The sequence below is a fragment of the Oncorhynchus kisutch genome, linkage group LG7 (genome assembly GCF_002021735.2).
Source record: "Oncorhynchus kisutch isolate 150728-3 linkage group LG7, Okis_V2, whole genome shotgun sequence".
Lineage (NCBI taxonomy): Eukaryota > Metazoa > Chordata > Actinopteri > Salmoniformes > Salmonidae > Oncorhynchus > Oncorhynchus kisutch.
In genome coordinates, this window is record NC_034180.2 from 1,494,819 (window position 1) to 1,517,530 (window position 22,712).

The 22,712-nt window shown below is 43.9% G+C and overlaps 1 protein-coding gene across 16 annotated transcripts in view; it reads right to left on the reverse strand.

The window, feature by feature from the left end:
* LOC116374658 (GRB2-associated-binding protein 1) overlaps window positions 1-22,712 on the reverse strand; it is a 68,317-nt gene that overhangs the window by 33,846 nt on the left and 11,759 nt on the right. The window contains exon 1 of one of the 16 annotated variants that reach the window (XM_031828344.1): window positions 21,014-21,137. The exons of 11 other annotated variants lie outside the window; for them this stretch is intronic. The gene's annotated coding sequence lies outside the window, so the exon portion shown is untranslated. Of the gene's footprint in view, window positions 1-285; window positions 458-5,422; window positions 5,537-7,619; window positions 7,726-21,013; window positions 21,138-22,712 lie in introns of those variants that run through there. 4 more of the 16 variants (XM_031828343.1, XM_031828345.1, XM_031828339.1 and 1 more) reach the window with 4 other exon arrangements.

The window sequence follows — 22,712 nt, forward strand, 5'->3', positions numbered from 1 at the left end:
AAAAAGGAGACCGCAAAACACCTCGACCCCTCTGTGACCCCGTTCTTCCACCCCAAACGCCTTCCACCACAGATGAGTGAGAGTTTCAGCCCATGCTGCTCCACTAACACACACACACACACTCCACAGGTGAGTTTCAGTCATCTCACCTGGCCTCTCCCAGCAACCCTCTTGGCAGCTTTAATCCCCTTGCACGCACACACACAATCTCTAGGTATTTGATATTACCTCCCCTGGCTGACACACTGTCCAAACACAAGAGACCGAGCGTTCCCTTTACTGTACCTTACGAGTGCTGCGCGCAGGGTTTTGAAGAGTCTCCTTGAGCTAAAGGTTAAATTGTGAGTGTTGTTGTCTGCTCTCCTCCTGTTTTTATGGAGATGTGCAGTGTGTTGCGCGGGGCTGCAGTGTGACCTCTCCCTCTGACTTCCTGTGTAGTGTAATCAGGTGGTCCCAGACCTCCTTAACTGCCAGCAGCACACAGCAGAAAGCAGCAGCCACTAGCCACCAACCCACCACTAAATCAGAGGGGGTGGGCCAGACAGGCAGGGGTGGAGTGTGTGTGTTAAAACAATTAAAATGCACCCAATACACACATATATTTGGAAAGATCGTGAAATGATTACCCAAGAGCATCTCTGAAAAGCAAACACACGTTCCCATTCCACTAAAAAAGTTGATCATGTTTTATTTCACTGACATTGATGGATAACGGACTTCAGCAGTCATGAGTCTTCCTCTAATATTGGCACTTTTCCTCCTCTTTGAGAACGAGGATATGGTCATCGTTTCACACACACAACTTATCAGAACCACAACATTTTCAAAATTACCCTCAGCACTAACAGTAACTAAAAGACAAACTGAAAGACAAAAACCTTGCTTCCGGCCAGTAACCAAAATATCTCTGGTAGGAATCTGCCGCTCTGCTCTTGAGCAAGGCAGTTAAGCCCCAACATCAACTGCTCCCCGGGCGATTCAGAAGGGTTGAGTTAGACGCGTTAGACATTTGGGTTGAACACATTCAGTTGTGCAACTGACTAGGTATCCCCTTCCCTTTTCAGTAAGACATGTTTACATGCTTTGCAAGCAGAAAAATATCCCTAATAATCCTGTTGTGGACATCAGGCTACCTCATGGGACTATAGTAAATATATATAAAAAAATATTTAAAAAAATAAAATAAAATCAACATTCTACTACAGTGACCATGTTATTTTTGCAAAGAATATTCGGATTCGCAGTTCAGACATAACGTTTGTATGTGACAACTAGAGATAGATTTTGTACCCTGTTATGACTTACACCAAATATGTTGTCTTCTCACACTATTCAAACCCCTCAAAATCAATAAACAGCTTATGAAGCTCTAAGCCTATACTATAGATCACATATTGCCAACAAATAATCTTGAACTAAAAACCGTTCAGTTCTTCCGAACACACTTCATATGAGGTTTGCGCTACCGCTGCTGGCACATACACAGAACAAATAGACAGCTGGAACGCCGAAAAAGCTGTTTACATATCCAAATCATTCAAAAGATTGCTCAGAACTAGGTGTTACATTGTTTAGGACCTTAACCCAATTAAGACAAGCAGATAAATGTGTTTACGTGACTAATGCCATAATCAGTTTGATATCGAAATATTAATGTGCATGTAAACATGCTCAGTGTCACTTCTTGAGACTTTATCCTACTTCCTGAATCCTGGGCCAGCTAAGTCTTACTTCCCGTGCTCGGTTAGTTTCATCCTGGGCTTGGTTGCTCGGGCTGCCACAATTACTGTATAATCGCGTAGCAAACAACTGACTGAAGAGGGGACGGCCAGGCATTCACGCGGTTCAGGCCATTTCCACAGAAACATGACCTCTAAACATGATATAACTTTGTTGCTGCTCCCCCCCCCCCCCAAATAAAAAACCTCTTCAAATTTTTGTTAGTGAGTATGGTCATTTCATTAACCTTCACAGGCCTCATCACAACCACAAAAAAACATCTCAGCACTACCAGTGACTAAAACACCTAAACTGAAAGACAAAGACTTTTGCTTCTCAGTAAGACAGCCACATTCCTTGCAGACAAAGAAGCAGGATTTTATTATTTTTCCAGACAGTGTCACATCTTCAGACTTCAACCAATCTCCTGAATCCTGAGCCAGCGAAGTCTTCCTTCCTGTGCAGTTTATGGTCCTGTTCCTGCACGGTCAATAAAAGAGGTTGGAGACGGCACGGTCTGCGTGGTCAGTTTCCTCCCGGGCCTGGTCGCCAAACACTCCCCATTAACAGAGCACAGTCCCCTCTTACACTGAACAAAAATATAAACCCAACACGTAAAGTGCTGGTCCCATGTTTCATGAGCTGAAATAAAAGATCTCAGAAATGTTGAATAAGCATAAAGAGCTTATTTCTCTAAAATACTTGTTTATATCACTGTTAGGGAGCATTTCTCATTTGCCAAGATTATCCATCCACATGACAGGTGTGGCATATCAAGAAGCTGATTAAACAGCATGATCATAACACAGGTGCACCTTGTGCTGGGGACAATAAAAGGCCACTAAAATGTGCAGTTGTGTCACAAGACGCAATGCCACAGATGTCAAGTTTTGAGGGAGCGTGCAATTGGCATGATGACTGCAGGAATGTCCACCAGAGCTTGGTGTCAGGTGGATGTATTATCTTGTCTTTTATTTCAGTCAAGTAACATGAGACCAACACTTTACATGTTGTTTATATTTTTGTTCAGCGTATTTGCACATTGTTACAACACTGTATATACCCATAATATGACATTTGAAACTTGAGTAATGTTTATTGTTAATTTCTTACCTATTTCACTTACTTTGGCAACGTAAACATATGTTTCCCATGACAAAGAGAGAGACCGTGAGACTTATTTATGCTGCAGCTCTTTGCTTTTCATGAGAGTGGTGAGCATAGCTTCTTGTTGGCCAATTATAAGTCAAAGTGGCAATAGGGTACAGTCAGAGCCTCCATGTGGGGCAAAATTTAGGAGATAAAATGAGGAGATAAAATTAGGAGATATTGGAATGATAAATTAAAAGGAGAGAAGGTTAGGCTACAATGACCAAGTATAACAGTAGGCTGCTACGTATATATCCTAAATGGAGTGGTTTGTAACTGTAGGACTCACGCTATACTATTAGTCTACTATAGAACACGTCTGATTGGTTGGTTGCTCGTCTCTCCCTCCTCACTGTTCATGTCACTCGCTCACACACACACACACACACGGCCCCTGCTAGAGCGTCACCTCGTTACCTCTTTATCAGCTCCGTTGCCAACTGAAAATTGACACTTCCTCATTGTGCTGTTTATTTCTGATTGTTTTCTAAACCAATGAAGATGTCCAGTGAAAGCAGGATGTGCAATTTGTTGACATTACAACACAGTTAAGACTTGGAGACACATTATCCTGAATGTTAATTATTAAAAACACCTGTTAAATTCACTGCTCTGTTTTGCTTGTTTACAGCGGGTCATTTCATTGCCAATTGTCAGAGGCACTCTAGTAACGTTACGTCACCAAAACTATTACTGAGGGGAGTTACTGGGGCGGACTGTGGTCCTCTCAAGTCCACTAGTGTCGACTGACTGGTATGAAATGGACTAGCATGAACTGAACAAAGTGTTCATATTTAAAACCAAACAGACACTTTGTTGATAATTGATTGAAACAGGGGGCTGGGTAAGAGAGTGGTTGATACCAAGGCTTTTCCTGCCGTTAACAGGATATTCTAATGGGCACAAAGTCTACGTGCTCATTTAGAACACATACGGTGGGGGAAGGGGATTTTTGTCCAAATAGAATACGAGTGGCCCTTAAATATTTTTTTTTAAATGTAAAGGCACACAGCGAGTGACGTTGCCGAGCACCCAGGGAGAGGTCACGCATGACAGTCTAGACTGCAGCTCTGTGCATACTGACTAAGGTGCTTGCTTTTTATACCTTCTCACTTTCTTTCCATCACTGCATAAATTGCTCTGTTTAACTGGCTAATTTGAGGCATTACCATGAAACAGGAAAAATAAATATATTCGGACTACTCCTCGTGATTAACTTGACATTAGGTCAGTTACAAAACTTCAGTTCAAACTAATTTAGCTTCCAATAAAAAAAACTACTCTTCGGCATCACAAGCAGGAGAAAAGAAAACCGTATTTGAAAACCACAAATGGGGGGGGACGGACGGACGGACTACCACATCCAGTCTGAGGTCATTAAGTAACGCTGTCTCCAGGAAAACCACCATAGGACCATGTATTGATTGCCCCATAGCCCTAACACAACCACTCTACAGAGAGTCAGTCCCCTAATTCCTATCCCCAGCACCTGAGCTGATATGTGAGCCAGCAGCAGGCTTGATGGAGACAGGGCTGAGGAGGCCACACACTTCCATTACACAGCCCTTGGCTAATATGAATCATGGAGAATCCCCCTCAATTCCTGTGTGTGTTTAAGCAAAATAGAGAGGGAAAAAAAGAGGGAAAAAGGAGAGAAAAAGTCAAACTGGTAAGGAAAGATACGTAGGAGGAGGAATGGGCTGAGGAGCACCCGTGACCTATTACAGCAACCTTGTAAACAACAACAACCATGCCAGGTGTAGGCTAACACCCGAGGGGTATACTACCAAGCAAGATCAATGAGTTAGCCAGTTAACTTTGATAAACAACCAGAAATACGTTTATTTTCTCTCTGTGGTGAGGGAGAGAGAGAGAGAGCTCATCCTGCTGTGGAATAGGACTACAGAACTAAGATCACATCCAACTCCTCTCTCTGTGCTCCATTTCTTCCTACACTAGTCAGTAACACAACAGAGATGTACAAATAGCCAGGAGACAAGATTTGACTCTGGATGGGCTCTTCTGAATAAGGGCCAAAATCAAAAACAGTGGCCAGTCCACCTAATGTCATCATCATATACTGTGACCTTAAACAATTTCCTCCCCCTGGAAATACACTGGCAGGTACCTACATCTGCCGTGTAACATTGACGATCTTCTCTCTCCTCCTCCTCTCTGTAAGGGAAAGGCCAGCTGTAAAAATAGCCTACAGTTTATGCAGAGCACTGCTAACAGCAACAGAAAAAGGCATGGAATCAGCATAAGTCTTCATACACATGAGGCCGCAATAACAACGGAGGAGACAGACTGGAGAATATGGCGACCCAAACCCCCCGACGCAGAGTTCATAAAACGTTTGCTTTGCTGAGACTAAGACTGACTAATGAGGATTTCTGCAACGTTGCGAGAGCAGAATAAAAATAATAAAAACTGAAAACAGGAGCTCCACTTCTCTCAGCTTGTTTGCTAACAATGAAGTGACCCAACAGCCAAGGTACAGTATTCTGCCAAAAAGCCCTACACACACAAACAATGGCAAGAGAAGCATCCTCACCTTAAAATTCCATGTCCTGTTGAGAGGATATATCCTAAGTGAGGATGCATAGAGAGCATCCCATCTACATAGCCTTCCAGTATGGTGCTGTAGCTGTATGCATCAGACCCTGAGCTGCACTGGCTGGCTGGATGTGATCACTGTATTGATCTACCATGATGAACAAAACAAGCCTCCCTCCCTCCCTCCCTCCCTCCCTCCCTCCCTCTCCGCCGTCCCACAGTCCCGCTCTTTGATGTGCAGCTGTGAAATTCACACCCAGCGAGACGCCGTCACCGTCAGACCTCAAATCCCCCAACCGCCCTCTACACTGACAGTCCAAAGAACACAAATCCATGTTGGATAGCCCTGCTATCCAGCCAAACAGTACACACACTTCTTCAAAGGCTTTCCTGTAGTCTTGGGACCACAAGTGTGCAGTACTGGAACAACACCTTCTGCTTCTTCCCAGTTGAGATAACGGAGGTAGTTAGAGGCAGTTCCCCTGTCCACCAGATCCTACTTTCCCAATGTCCCATCTCTGCTGCTGTCCCTCTGTCATACTGTCACCCAACGCCGTACTACTGCTGCTGTGTGACTGACTGTTACTGACTCTTAAGGCGGAGACAAGGGGAGCTCTCAGTCAGGGGCCAGGCCACAATCATTCATTAGGAAAGGCAGAGAAAGAAAGAGGGGGAGAGAGAGAATGAGAGGGAGGGGGGGGGGGGGGGGCGAGAGAACAAGGGAGGGTGGGAGATCAATAGCACTGAACAGTAACAGTGTTCCCGTGGGAATGGCCTGGTTTTAGAAACCGAGGACCGTTTTCATCTCCCTCTTCAACTGGTTCCGTTTTCTCCACCACCTGCAACCCGAAACCCCCAGCGACAGACAGGGTTGATGGTTGCCAGAGTGGAGTAATCCTCCCTCCCCACCACATCCCCCAGTATGTACAGCTCCAGTCAGCCCAGGTTAGGCTGCAGAGGCCTAAGGCGGGTAAAGCATTAACTATGAGTGAGTGGGCTTAAACATTAACGTGTTGGTTGATTTCCCATCGTTCATGGCTGAGAGAGCGTGGTTAAGTAACAGCTCTCACACAGCGACTGAACACACAAACACAACCACCGACTGAACAGTAGGTACCAATCCATTGCTCGAACGCCAAACCAAATAAACCACCCCCCCCCTCCCCCCTCTCTCAATGTTTACCAGGAAACAGGGTCTTTTAGAAGAGAAAAACACGAGAGCGAGAGAGGAGAGAGACAAACACACAAGGAAAAACCATCCCTTGCTGCTGGAAGTTTCCACTTTGTTGGCATTTTTCTCATCTTTTTTTAAATCTTCCTGGTCATCTGTTCCCGACACACACACACACACACACAGGGCAAAAAGACTTCCTGTTTTGCCTCCATTGTCACGCGGCAGGGGGTCCATTGGTCAGGGCTAACTATAGACCCACCCCCCTCTTTTGGGCTTGGTACTATGGGAGGAGGGAATCCTTTAGGAGAGGGGCCCTGTCCTGAGTGTGAGGGGGAACTGGGGATGTCCTGTCTGTTCATGCATCCATCCATCCAATCAATGGCCCCTTGGGCCCCCACACCTCCACAAATGTGGCATTTGGTTGTCTCAATGCAATACGGACGGAAAGGATTCACACACCGATTACACAGGTTAGATAATATACTCTATAGTGCAGGTTACAAACTCAATACCCCCATTGACATGTACATGCAAGTAAACCTAAATGAGATTTAGCTCCCCTGAGAAAGGTCTACTGTTTATCCCAATGCTACCAGACAGAAAGGCTCTTATTGAGAGTGTTATTACCACAGGTACTGTCCAGCTTCCTCTACTCGTCTTCAAATAATACACGTCGCCTACAACGTCCGCCCTGGAGGAGGCTTCACCTTACATAAGAGTGAGGGCGGATGGCACACTTCCACTGCCCACTTCCTGTCCCCCGTGTTACTGTGTTTTTAGCGGTGGCGTCAAACCCTGTCAACATGCAACAGATAAACAAACAAGCTGCGGACAGATGATCTACAACGTCTGACTTGAAAGAAAGAGGCACCATAGGCGCCGAGTGAGGGTAGGTGTTACCCGCCAGACGTGTGGTTCGAACATCATTTCCCCATCAACAAGTTTTAAAAAACTGCATATCAACCAGAGGAAAACATGGCTACCACTAGTATGCCAACGAAATCAGGGGGCAAAGTTTTACCTGGTGGTGCCGATTCGGAGAGGAGACGGGTATAGGGAAGCGAAGACAGGAGCGTGGTAGCTAGTCATCCAAGCTGCTTGCCAGCCAGCCAGCGTAGAGTCAACCAAGTCTGGTTCCTTTCCTCCCCACCTCCGTCAAGCCTAACACCCTGCTCCAATAACCACTGGCCCACAGGAAGTAGACACAATGGACTGAAAATAACAGAGGCCACCTCCCCTCCACCTCCTATTCCCTGCTCAGCTACGACAGGCTGTTTCCACCGAGAGGAGAGGGGCCTACACTAGCTAGGCCAGTGGTACAGCGGCGAGGCAGGACAGAAAACACCCTCACTGTCCACCCCTCGCCAGGCTGTGGCCAAATGGAGGCAGGACCTTAGTTCTCCTTATGTCTGGCCCAAAAGGCCTGCTGACAACCTGTTGAGTCCGATCCAACCTGTTGTCATACGTCGTCATGCAAAGTTCATGATCCTACTAACAGATGGTCAAAAGATGATCATATGCCTAATAAGTCAGGGCTTCACCACTACCCATGAAGGACAGGTTAACTTCTGACAGACACAACCACAGTTGTGATTAGAAGCTGGTGGAACCAGAGAGAGACAGCACTAATCAGTAGAGCTTCCACACTACAGCAGCAGGCTGTGGGTGGTGGAGAAGCCAGCCAGACAGACACATGACTAGACCTTCTCACTGCCCACTGAGGGTGTGTGTGTGTGTGTGCGCATGCCTGTGTCATGTGGGTCAGCGTGCTTGAGTGTGAATGCTAGGGCTGTGACGATTACGTGATTTTGGGTAACGATTAATTCTCATGCAAATGACAGTCATGGTCATTTTTTATTTGTAAAAAATGTGAGCTTCTAATGAATCTTCAAAATTGAGCTATGACATACTTTCTTAAAGATTTCACTCCCGACCATGTGGTTCTGCTCGTAAAATAATTACAAACCTTACCCTCTTCACGGAAAAATGGAAAATGGTTCAAGTTCAAATCCCCCTCTTCCTAAAATGAATATATTGAGACGATGACAAAAAATATACACACACGTTTAATGCCCATAATTGTCAGTTACACATTCATACGATTACTGTGGCAGCCATAGTGAATGCATGTGTTTACATGTCTACATAAGTGTGTATGCATCTAACGGGGAATCCCTGGCCGGTATACACACACACTCTCCCTCTCTCTCCTGGGTCCCATCCTGAGTGTCTGAAGACAGTGACCAGCAGACGACACAGACCGTCTCTAATCCAATCAGAGAGCAGAGCTAACCCAGACTAAATCACATTTACTGCCCTGGGCTGCGTTGATTCAACCATAATCCAATTCCTCTGCTCTATGACTGAGGAGGGAAAGGAAATGTGCCTGAAGTCGCACTGACTATATTTAAAGATAAAGGAAATGGAACGTACTCAACGGACAGTCACAGGCATGTGGTTTGTGGATGTGCTTGATGTCGCAAGGGACATCACGTTAGTGTTTCCTCACCAAACCATTGGAGTACACGGTGTACAAAACATTAACACCTTCCTAATATTGAGTTGCACCCCTTTTTTCCCTCAGAACAGCCTCAATTCATCGCAGCTTAGACTACAAGGTGTCGAAAGCGTTCCACAGAGATGCTGGCCCATGTTGACTCCAGTGTTTCCCACAGTTGTGTCAAGATGGCTGGAGGTCCTTTGTGTGGTGGACCATTCTTGACAAACTATTGAGCGTGGAAAAACTCAGCAGCGTTGCAGTTCTTGGCACATGTTCTGCCTGGCACCTACTACACTCAGTGTAAAATTAGTATTTACAAATGATTTGGTTAAAAAAAAATATAGCGACCAACACGACTGCAATACTTGACCTTCTATAATCAAACACTCCTTATGGGGGCTAAAAGCTCTCACACACTACTTGCAAATGTGAACGCTTCAACAAGTGAGTGAGAAGCAGTTTATTTTAAATCAAGTTATACCACACCTGTCTCCTCCTACAAGTGCAGGTACAGCCCTTTGAGGATCATAATCCTGCCCTTTCTATAGTGACTCCAGTCACATGACGTTCCTGTGTGTTTCTCCTCTAAGTGTTAAAAGGTGTTGGGCCTGTTGAGGCACGGTGTTCAGACAGCAAGGAGAGAGACACCTCCCCCTCTCCTCCAGTCCCTAGGAACCCTGCTCACTGGCCCAGATTACCACACCGATACCGTGCTTCACTTTCGATTGTCTGTGAACGCGTGCATAGTGTCTGTGATTAGAGCCGCGAGGCAACAGAGGAGAAATATGAACCATTTCCCAAGTCAGGCCTAACGCAAGCAGCCCCAAAACAATGTCAGCAATTTCTCAAATAGTTCTCTAGATGTTTTTTTGGCCCTTTTTAATTTTTGAATGCGCACATCTGTCAGTGTGTGTGTATGCGTTCCTGAGAATTGTGTCATGATGCGTCTCTCCTGTTAAACTCTGCACACCACAGCTGAGAACCTGCAGGGGGTTTCAGTTCCTTAATGGGATAAACACCACTGTGTTCTTGGAAAGAACAGCAACCACCCCACTTCCTACTCCTGAAGCAGTTCTCTGGAACTATGAGCAGTGGGCTATTGACATGCTACTCTGTTAACACCAGTGGTGCAGCATTCAGGAGTGCAACCGTTCAGAACACTGCAGATGTGAGAAACTATGGGCACAACTGAACTGCATGAGGTCAGCACTGTTTTACATGGACCGATAACTTTTCCAAGCATAATGTATCTGACAGTGGTGGAGCGCAACGGTTCACTGTAGATTCAAGACACAACTAGGACCCTATTTCCTGGTATGCGAAGAACCTCATGGAGCAGACGGTGACTAACAGAGCAAAGACACCTTGATGGACAATGAGAAGACGGGAGTAGAGAACTGTGCGGCTGTCTATGTGGTTTACAGTAGTCAAGACAGACAGCATAACAGTTTGCTTACACTGCTGCTGGAGACAAGACTCTCTCCGGACTAACCAATCCAAATGGGATTTAGTTCTCCGTCTGTGTCTCCTCTCCAGTGATCCGTCAAGAAAACCCCACTACCCCCGCCCACCCCTCCATGACCACAGCAACCCTCCCTCCTATCCCACTCCACCAAACCACTACTAAAATGTCTCCATCCCGCTACACAACAGAGCCAGCCAGTCTCTCGTTCTCTTAACGGCATAAGCCATAGCAGCAGCACCACCAAATAAAGCAGCGACCCAGCCCCAGGCCTTCACTCCCTCCATAACATTACTCTGACTGTTTTGGCCCACAGGACAGAGGGTTTCCGTGAACCCAATGGACATAAACTTTAATCATCTAAAATAATGAAAGCCAATGGCCCGTAGGCTGTGAGTCTGCTGTGTATGTGTTCCCATAGAACAAGGCTAGTCTAATGACAGCATACTGTGTTACAGCAGCAATTTCCCCCAAGCCACTGGAATGTCTTACTACGCACTATATTACGCTCTGCCACATAACAATGGGCTGGTTTTTGCGTTCTAAATGACCATGTTTACATCAGTATTGTGACACATTTTTGTTGTTTACATCTGGGAGGAATTGTAGGGAAGTGAGAGTGGAGGAAAATAAACACACTCGTGTGTACACGCACACACACAAAGTGCCAATAAGCCTGGTGGCCTAGTCTTCTCAATTAGCGCCTTCAGAAAGTATTCTTACCCCTAGACTTATTCCACATTTTGTAGTGTTACAGCCTGAATTCAAAATTAATTTGTAAAAAATCCACTCATCTACACACAATACCACATAATGACAAAAGTGTAAAATATATATTTTATTCACACCCCTGAGCAAATATTTTGTATAAGCACCTTTGGCAGTGATTACAGCTTTGAGTCTTTCTGGGTAGGTGTAAGAGCTTTCCACACTTGGATTGTACAACATTTGACCCATTATTATTTTTTATTTTTTTAACTCTTCAAGCTGTGTCAAATTGGTTGTTGATCATTGCTAGACAACCATTTTTAGGTCTTGCCATAGATTTTAAAGTAGATTTAAGTCAAAACTAACTCGGCCTCTCAGGAACATTCACTGTCTTCTTGGTAAGCAATTCCAGTGTAGACTTGTGTTTTAGGTTGTTGTCCAGCTGAATGGGAGATTAATTCACCAGTGTCTAGTAGAAAGTAGACAACCAGGTTTTCCTCTAGGATTTTGCCGGTGCTTAGCCCCATTACGTTGTTATTTTTTATCCTGAAAAACTCCTGTCATTAAAAATGACACGAATACCCATAACATGATGCAACCAACACTATGCTTGAAATATGGAGTGTGGTACTCAATGTTGTATTTTCCCCAAACATAACACTTTATTCAGGACAAAAAGTTATTGCAGTATTAATTTAGTGAGTGCCTTGTTGAAAACAGAAAGAATGTTTTGGAATATTTTTATTCTGTACAGGCTTCCTTTTCACTCTCAATTAGGTTAGCATTGTGGAGTAACTTTCTCCTATCACAACCATTAAACTCTGTTTTAAAAAAGTCCCCATCAGCCTCATTGTGAAATCCCTGAGCGGTTTCCTTCCTCTCCGGCAACTAAGGAGGAGGATTCCTGTATCTTTAGGGAGGAGGTCAGAGACCTGGCAGTGTGGTGCCAGGACAACAACCTCTCCCTCAACAACCTCTCCCCCCTTTGCAAGACAAAGGAGATGATCGTGGACTACAGGAAAAGGAGGACCGAACACGTACCCATTCACATTGACGGGGCGGTAGCGGGTTCATGAGTTTCAAGTTCCTTGGTGTCCACATCACAAAAACTATCATGGTTCAAACTAGGGTTGCACATTTTGGGGAATATTCGAAAGTTGGAAACTTTCCATATGAATTTACGGAAATATATGCAAATTAATATTAATACCATTTAAATGTAGCTGTTTTTTGCATTGGATATATTTACCATATGGTAAAGACAGAAACAAACTTTTTACCTTATAAGTAGACATAATTACAAATTATTAAATCCTTCCAATAGAAGAAAAACATTTGTTACAAATTGAACTTTAAGTAAATGAGTTGACTCTTCACATGGGATGATTTCACTGAACAAAAAGGGAATATTGAATGATCCCAAAGATCCATCGCATCTCAAAAATATTTAACATACATCTGTAAAATGATAGTTTCTAGACTAAAGCTTTGCTTGTCTTTCTCTCAGGCTTACATGTCTTTCTCCCTGGAACGACCTCAATGTCCAGCTCTTGAACATCAGACTGAGGCCTCGTCTTCAATGTCACTTTCCAACCTTGTTGATGATGGCTCGTCAGGCTCAAAAAGTCTCAAATTTGCCCGGATGGCCACCAATTTCAACCCTTGTATTGGTCAGCCTGTTGCGTGCTTTGGTGTGTGTGTTCCCAAATAAGGACCAGTTGCGCTCTGAGGCGGCTGATGTTGGTGGGATTTGGAGAATGGAGGCAACAGGGGAAAGAGCCACAGATCCATAAAGTCCCTTCCACCAGGTGGTTGATGAGATATGTTGGCATGACTGCCATATTTCGTCTCCATCCCAAAGCCCTTGCTTGAAACTGTACTTCGCCAGATTGCCAAGAACCTTGTCCTCATCCAGGCCAAGGTGGAGAGACATGGTAGAAATGACACCATAGGCCTTGTTGATCTCTGTACCAGACAGGATGCTCTTGCCAGCATACTTGAGGTCCAACATGTACGCTGCAGCGTGTATAGGCTTCAGGCAGAAGTCTTCACGCTTTTTGATGCATTTCAGAACTGCAGTTACCTCTGCTTGGAGCAACAGTGAAGTGGGCAGGGCAATACAGATGTATTCTCTTATATCTGCAAGCAGTCTGAACATCAGACAGGATGGCATTGTCTCTCTCAATCCGTGCAATGGCAGCTGCTATAGGTTTCAGGAGTTTCAGGCTGCTTACCACTTTCTCCCAAAATACATCATACAGGAGGATCCTGATGGGGCTGTCCATATCAACAGACTGATACGGCCATTTCTTGGAGAGACTCCTTCTCCTCCAGGAGACTGTCAAACATGATGACAACACCACCCCAACGAGTGTTGCTGGGCAGCTTCAATGTGGTGCTCTTATTCTTCTCACTTTGCTTGGTGAGGTAGATTGCTGCTATAACTTGATGACCCTTCACATACCTAACCATTTCCTTGGCTCTCTTGTAGAGTGTGCCCATTGTTTTCAGTGCCATGATGTCCTTGAGGAGCAGATTCAATGCATGAGCAGCACAGCCAATGGGTGTGATGTGAGGGTAGGACTCTTCCACTTTAGACCAAGCCACCTTCATGTTTTCAGCACTGTCTGTCACCAGTGCAAATACCTTCTGTGGTCCAAGGTCATTGATGACTGCCTTCAGCTAATCTGCAATGTAGAGACCGGTGTGTCTGTTGTCCCCTGTGTCTGTGCTCTTGTAGAATACTGGTTGAGGGGTGGACATGACGTAGTTAATTATTCCTTGCCCACGAACATTCGACCACCCATCAGAGATGATTGCAATATGGTCTGCTTTCTCTATGATTTGCTTCACCTTCATCTGAACTCTGCATCCAGCAAATTAGTAGATAAAGCATGTCTGGTTGGAGGGGTGTATGCTGGGCGAAGAACATTCAGAAATCTCTTCCAATACACATTGCCTGTGAGCATCAGAGGTAAACCAGTTGATTTACACAGCTCGAGCAAGACATTCATCAGCATTTCTCTGACTACGTTCCTCCATTGAGTCAAAAACATGTCTGATTCCAGGAGGACCATGAGCTGTTGCCATCGATAAGGTGTCTGATTCACCATTTTCACCTCGAATAGAAGTAGATGGACTTTTGTCAGAGGTTGCATTTCGTGAGCGGTGAAGAAACTTTATACACTTGGCCAGATGATTCTGCGTCTTTGTTGCATTCTTCACATATGATTTGGCACAGTATTTGCAAATGTACACCGTTTACATTAGCTGCAGTGAAATGTCTCCACACATCAGATAGTGCCCGTGGCATTTTCCTGTAAAGATTATTAAAAAATGAGTAAAAAAAATGCAATTCCACATACAGATAAATAGTTAAGCAGTTAGATGAAACAACTCTTTTGTAAGATAAATGTTTTAAAATGTAACATGTATGGACAGGTGAATTAACACTCCTCAGTTAGCAGGCTCAAGCACGCTAAAACCCACATGGTAGCAAAAACTAACTAGAAGAAATGGTTAACAAGTATGAAATGATCTAAAACACTGCTGTAGGCTATTTACTAGTTTTAAAAAAATACATGTAATAGAAAATATATTCACCCCACCCAGTATCGTAATCAAAACTTACCCGAAAGCATGTAGTGGCCTCAATAGCATAGCATTTAAGCAAAATTTCAGGGCTTAACTTCCAATGGAACATTTTCCAGCAAGTTTCCGACACTTTGCACCCCTAGTCCAAACACACCAACACAGTCGAGAAGAGGGTACATCACCTTTTCCCCCTCAGGAGACTGAAAATATTTGGTATGGGTCACCAGATCCTCAAAAAGTTCAACAGCTGCACCATCAAGTGCATCCTGACCAGTTGCATCACTGCCTGGTATGGCAACTGCTCAGCATCCGTCCATAAGGCGCTACAGAGGGTAGTGCGTATGGTCCAGTAGATCATTGTGGCCAAGCTTCCTGCTATTCAGGACCAACAGTTGAAGTCGGAAATTTACATACACCATAGCCAAATATATTTAAACTCAGTTACACAATTCCTGACATTTAATCCCAGTAAAAATTCCCTGTTTTAGGTCAGTTAGGATCACCACTTTATTTTAATGTGAAAAGTCAGAATAATAGTTGAGAGAGAATGATTTATTTCAGCTTTTATTTCTTTCATCACATTCCCAGTGGGTCAGAAGTTTACATACACTCAATTAGTATTTGGTAGCGTTGCCTTTAAATTGTTTAACTTGGGTCTAATGTGTCGGGTAGCCTTCCACAAGCTTCCCACAATAAGTTAGGTGAATTTTCTTTCCATTTTCCCATGATGTCAAGCAAAGATGGCACTGAGTTTGAAGTTAGGCCATGAAATACACCCACAGGTAAACATCCAATTGTCTCAAATTATGTCATTTAGCCTATCTTCTAAAGCCATGACATAATTTCTGGAATTTTCCGAGCTGTTTAATAACACAGTCAACTTACTGTAATGTAAACTTCTGACCCACTGGAATTGTGATGCAGTGAATTAATCTGTCTGTAAACAATTGTTGGAAACATTACTTGTGTCATGCACAAAGTAGATGTCCTAACTGACTTGCCGAAACAAACTATAGTTTGTTAACAAGAAATTTGTGGAGTGGTTGAAAAATTAGTTTTAATGACTCCAACCTAAGTGTATGTAAACTTCCGACTTCAACTCTATATACTAGGTGGTGTCAGAGGAAGGCCCCCAAAAAATTCAAAGGCTCCAGTCAACCAAGTCATAGACTGATCCGTTACCGCTTGCAGAGAGAACACCAAGTCTAGGTACAAAAGGCTCCTTCACTTCTCTAGGGTAGGGGGCAGCATTTGGAATTTTGGATGAAAAGCATGCCCAAATTAAACTGCCTTCTACTCAGGCCCAGAAGATAGTATATGCATAAAATTAGTCGATTTGGATAGAAAACTCTGAAGTTTCCAAAACTGTTAACCTCTCTGCGCACCGAACCCGTTAGCGGGATTAAATTTGACAACATACGGTGATCGCTACATAAATAGTCATATTAAACATTCATGAAAATACAAGTGTCTCACATGTTTCGAAAGCCTAGAATCTTGCTAATCCAACAGCATTGTCAGATGTAAAAAAAGGATTTACTGCGAAAGAATATGATGCGATTATCTGAGGATAGAGCCCCATAAAAAGAAAAAGGATTTCAACCAGCACAGGCGTAACAAAATCACAATTTGCAATCAAATAAATTGTTTACCTTTGACGATCTTCCTCTGTTTGCAATCCCAATGCTCATTGACACACAATGGTCTTTTGTTTGATAAAATACATTTTTATAGCCGAACACGAAACATTTTGTGAACCGCTTGTGTCATGAATTCCGTCTCATTCAATTTTCGACGACACAGTCGATGTAAATAAGCACACTAACCGTGACTTTTCCAGTCATGTTTAGTTTCATTGCAATCAACTGGTTTGTTTGTAACACAACCAAACGTGATGGGTCATTTCGCGGGACATATTGACTGAAAGAAACCGATTTGAAGACAACAAGTAATGACATCATTGTGCACCAATGATATGACCTCTGTTTCGTTGAGTGACTGTATTTTAACCCAATGACCACTGATTGTCTTGAAATCTAGCTGGGTAGATAGCCAATGAGCCGAGGTAAACGGCAATATGTAATGTTTGTGTTGGAAGACCAACCCATGTAGTAAACTCCGGCGTAAAGAGTTACGCACAGCACTTCTTTGGTAAAGTGCATCTTCAGCTGTTTATATATCAATCAGTATGGCGACTAAGTCAGGGAAAGCTAAATCTAAGTCTAGATATACAGATGTACACACAATTTTAGAAGAAATTGATCGGGAAAGTGAGACAGATTGTTGGAGGATGATTCATTTAGCTAACATAGCTAAATATTTTTTTAACGGAGAGGACATCGTTTTGGACTGGTAAGTTCTTCATGCTAATGCCGTTGTTTGAAATTAATAACAAAATATTATTTGTGATTTTTGAACATTTTAGTAGCAATATATAAAAATGTAATGAAATGTGTAAAGTACACGTTGGATATACATATATATATATATATATATATATATACACATACACGTTTTGAATTAGAGGGAGCATGGCCGAGATACACGTGTCTGCCGCTCCACCCCACCCCCACATGAAATAGCCTATTTGAGGCTGTTGAGTGGAGGGCAGGCCCACAACAATGGCCAAAGTGAAATGGAGACATCATATTACAACAGACCAGCTGTATCTACTAGAGACAGTAGATCTAGCTGAAATGTCAATATAAAATAAACAGTAGATCTAGCAGGTCTATAATAATATATTAAACCTTATGTTCCCTGTACTCATATATATAATATGTTTATTATACCTGTTGATACAGGTACATTTTAAAGATGATACAACAATAAAAATTAAAAAACACACATGATTTTCATTGTATTATCTAAACCAGATATATTGTGTTATATTCTCCTACATTCAATTCACATTTACACAAACTTCAGAGTGTTTTCTTTCAAATGAAATCAAGAATATGCATATCCTTGGTTCTGGGCCTGAGCTACAGGCAGTTAGATTTTGGTATGTCTTCAGGCGGAAATTGAAAAATCATTTGACATGTTTCTATTAACTTTACGGATACAATTTTGATTGTTTGCCTGTTGTAACTGCGTTTGAGCCTGTAGATTACTGAAGAAAACGCAAACAAAACTGAGGTTTTCGGATATAGAGACTATCGAACAAAAGGAACATTTATTGAATAAAATGAATGTCTTCTGAGTGCACCCATATGAAAATCAAAGTGATTCATTCACCCCCCCCCCCCCCAAGAACAATTCATCAAATGGCCACCTGGGCTATTTACATTGACACCCCCCCTCTGTTTTTACACTGCTGTTACACACCGTTTATCATCTATGCATTGTCACTTTACCCCTACCTACATGTACAAATGACCTAACCTGTACCCCCCCCGCACATTGACTCGGTACCACCTATATTTGGCGTCGGTATTGTTATTTTATTGTGTTACTTTAGTTTATTTAGTAAATATTTTCTTAACTATTTATTGAACTGCATTGTTGGTTAAGGGCTTGTAAGTAAGCATTTCACACTACACCTGTTGCATCCGACACAGTCAAATCAAATGTTATTTGTCACCTGAGGGACCTTACAGATAATTGTATATGGGGAGTACAGAGGTGAGGTAGTCATTCAAAAATCACGTTAAACACTAGTATTGCACACAGTGAGTCCATGCAACTTGTGACTTGTGGTAAGTACACGATGGCCTCCATGTTCATGCACTTTCGCTATTGGCTGGTGAAGCTGTATAGATGTTGGTTTGTGGTAGAGGGATGGAGCAACAGAAACCAAACCTCAATAGCTATTATCACCAGTGCTGGACTTGGACTGAAATAGGTTCAAGTACTAGTTTTGGGGGCCGGTACTGTTTATATTTAGGTGTAGGAGCTCCACAATACTTTTGAGCTGATATTCTATAAGAGGAACAGGAGTTCAAGCAGTAGAAAATCTGATGTGCCAGTACTCAGCTCCGGTGAGCTCCTGTGAGCCCAATGGAGAACACAACACCCACTGGCTTCTATCTAACTGACAACTGAACAGAGGTGGAGTCCATGTGTTCTCTTGATGCGTGTTTGTAGGGAAAGCACAGAAATAGAGTCATCTATTGTATATGTATGGGAGAATATTTCAACTACGTGAAAGGAGTCCATTTGTGGTGTAGGCCTACGTCATCAAATCAGATGGGTTGTACTCCAATTGTATTACAGAAAACAAGAGAATTTTGTTTGCCTAAATAATAAATTATGCAACAGTAATCCATGTTTCAGATTAGTTTAGAATTTAAATTTATAAATTCCTTATAATCGGATACAGACTGCAGAGAAGTGTACCACTAAATACCATCTGATTTAGTCAGTCATACAGGGGTCAACCTACTATTATCTTAACCTAATAACCTGAGAATTGACAAGTTGATTTGTAGTTTTATTGAGTTATTGATTGGTTGATTTGAGTTTGAAATGTGTCCTTCCTTCCTAATAGGCCTGCAATGACATATGACTACTGTTACTTCCAGATGCACACACACTAGCGTTAATTGTTTATCCAACGGGAAGCGCCACTAAGAGCGATTCCCATATTTCTGTTGTTAATTGCCCTTGTTGCTATACAGCAGCCTATTCAATTCATGCAGGAAAGTATTCAGTTAGGGGGATTGTTTTTAGTGGAACTGGCAACCGATTAGCTGTGAGAACTGATGGGGGACAGGACATAAGAGCTCGGACTAGGTCATCTGACTATAGCAGTACAGGGCACAACAATGTGGAAGGCTCAGATATAAATATATTACGTGGAACAAACATGCTCTCATGTTAGGAGGAATACTGTAGGTTCTACTCGTGGCATTTCTAGCTAGGCTGTTCAACAGAGGTTGTCTATTTAACGTGGGGGAGCAGGCATGGTGGAGGTAGGTGGCAGAGACATCCCTCCCCTTCTACATCTCCTCTTTGTACAGATGTTATTGTTGAGAACCAACTTGAATATCAGGCAAAGGTTGAGGATCAAAACATGTACAGCAGCCCCCCCCCCAAGTCACATGTGTTTGTCAAAACTGCATCTTTAGGAATTCAACACATTCCATTAGCAGGGCTGGGCCGTTCACATGATCAGTGTTTCTTGGCTGCAGAGAGCGAGTAGCCAGGCTGAGGGGAAGACCAGCGGCCCAGACAATTCCCCTCTTAGTTCTGCCGTGGTTTGTCTCGGTCTGCGAGTGCGTGTCTGGTCTGTACACACAAGAGGATGACTGAGCGCACAACTCGACAAGCCAAACGGCTATCAGAGTAGTGGTCCAAACCACACACTGGCATAGTGGAGCTGAACACGCAAAACAGACCAAGACAAGGCTATGACATGTGTTATGTTATATGTTAAGGAAGTATGACAATGAATGCATGGCCAATGCCAGACCTTTGACTTTTTTTTTTTTAACTAGGCAGGTCAGTTAAGAGTAAATTCTTATTTACAATGATGGCCTACCCCTGCCAAACCCAGACAACGCTGGGCCAATTGTGCGCCGCCCTATGGGACTCCCAATCATGGCTGAATGTGATGCAGCCTGGATTCAAACCAGGGACTGCATAAGACACTTGCACTGAGATGCAGTGTCTTAGACCGCTGCGCCACTCGGGAGCCACACATAACCACATGCATGGGCTTAACACTGATCAACATAATGGCCTGTTGATCGATAAATTCTAGATGAAAGAGCAGTATGTGGCTGAGGTGTATCTACTGTAAACAAATCCCTTCCAGACAACCAGCATGTCAGAATACATTGTGGAATGTTGTCATTACTTTACGAATAAACTATGAGGAAGGATCTTTTCTTTTTGGGAGGATCGTTGTTCAGCTCAAAACCACATCACTTTCACTAACCCAACACTTAGAGACTCTTGTCACAGGCTGTATGGTTTCTGAATAGGGGAAGCTGAGTTGATGTGTGTTAAAGTAGCAGGTAAGAGCTAAGCTCCAACGGAGCTTGAGTTGTGTGAACACCTGCAGCCTGTCAGTCCATCTGGGAACCATAAAGCCAGGGTCTATAGTTGGAAATCCCCAAAATGCCCAGATAAGCAGCAGTAAACTCAATAGAATTCCCTCAACAATAAATACAAAAAAAATGCTTACATTCTGCATGGTACTACTGACCTGGAACTCAATGCCTGATCGACCAGTCCAGTCGCCTAGCCAAATGCCATTGGTATACCAGAGCGAGAGACGAAGTCGGCCCTACAAAATGTCGACGGGTCGAGCACTCAAGCTATTCCACAGGGTTCCGAGACGTACCCGAGAGATATACGGAAATAACGTTGGGAGAGTTCACAGGAATACTGAGAGAGAAGGTGGGAGTTCACCGTCTCTCAGCCACCAATCAGAGGGAGTGTAAACTAGCCCGCTCTCACAACAGGGTCTTCACAGGGAGGGGGGGGCGTCTCATCCCCTTCCTCTGGCTGGTAGCCAGGCCGGAGAGATCGAGCAGCACCAGAGCAGAGCTCTATAATGCAATCAGGCTGCCCGCAGGACACTCATTGGGGACAGGCTAAGAAAGGACTGGCCTGCCCCTCTCGCCATCTCCCTCTTGACTAGCCACATCTCATATCTCTGGTATAAAACGCATTTCGATAATGATTTTTAAAAAGAGAAAGAACAAGACGAAAAGAGAAAAATTGCGAGAAAGAGAGCGATAGAGGTAGGGAGGAGTGTGTGGTCTGTCCGTATGGGCCGGCCGACTCGCAGTAACCCGAGAAATTACACGGGGCGGCGGTGGGCATTTCACAGCTTGTCTCCAGGGTGCCCCCTCCCCCCGTCGCACAAACACACATAGGAATCCTCAAGAGGGGAGATTGGTCCACACAAAGAGGGGCTGGACCACAGCAGCAGTGGGTCTAGAGGCTGTACGAAGGCCCTGCAGAAGCACAGGTGTCCATGTGGCAGAGACGACAGGTGAGCCGCCACGGGGGGGGGGGGGGGGGGGGACAATCCATGCCAAACCGTAAAATGAGTGACATACTGAAACATGCGCATAATATTAGTTATGTAATGAAGTAAAGCCACTTACACACGGTCCCTTGTGGTCGACTCAACAGTAGACCACTCACATGGATTGATAAGAGTCAAACAGTCCAGATCTCTAGATCAAACAGTAAAGTCACTAAACAATGAAATGTGAAGGGCACACCATTATCTCTCTCGAAGACCACGAATTACAGCGGCTGTAAAATGTATGAGGTCTGGATATTAAAATGTAGCATTACAGGCTTTACGGCCCAGTTATGCTCATCTAGTTCATGTCTGCGTCCCAAAATGGGATGTGGCCAAGGCATGCAGAAGGAGGGGGGAAGATGATTTAATGGTAGTTTCTAATGAAGCATGTCTTTTCCATGAGAGCGGATCTGGGAAGAGGCTCAACTATAAGCTGACTAAGACAGACAGGCAGAGTTAACCTCTACTGGGTTAAACAGCCCACAGCAGCAGCTCACACCCTGATCCACAGTTTGTGGGTGTGTGATTAGGTTAGAGACAGAGCGACCCAGAGAGGAGTTGTCAGAGAGTGACCGAACGACAGAGCGACCCAGAGAGGAGTTGTCAGAGAGTGACCGAGCGACCCAGAGAGGAGTTGTCAGAGAGTGACCCAGAGATGAGTTGTCAGAGAGTAGAGGTAGCGCACCCCACTAACTAGCTAGCCATTTCACATTGGTTACACCAGCCTCATCTTGGGAGTTGATAGGCTTGAAGTCATAAACAGTACAATGCTTGAAGCACAGGGAAGAGCTGCTGGCAAAATGCACGAAAGTGCTGTTTGAAGGAATGCTTATGAATGCTAGCTAGCAACTTACCTTGGCAATTT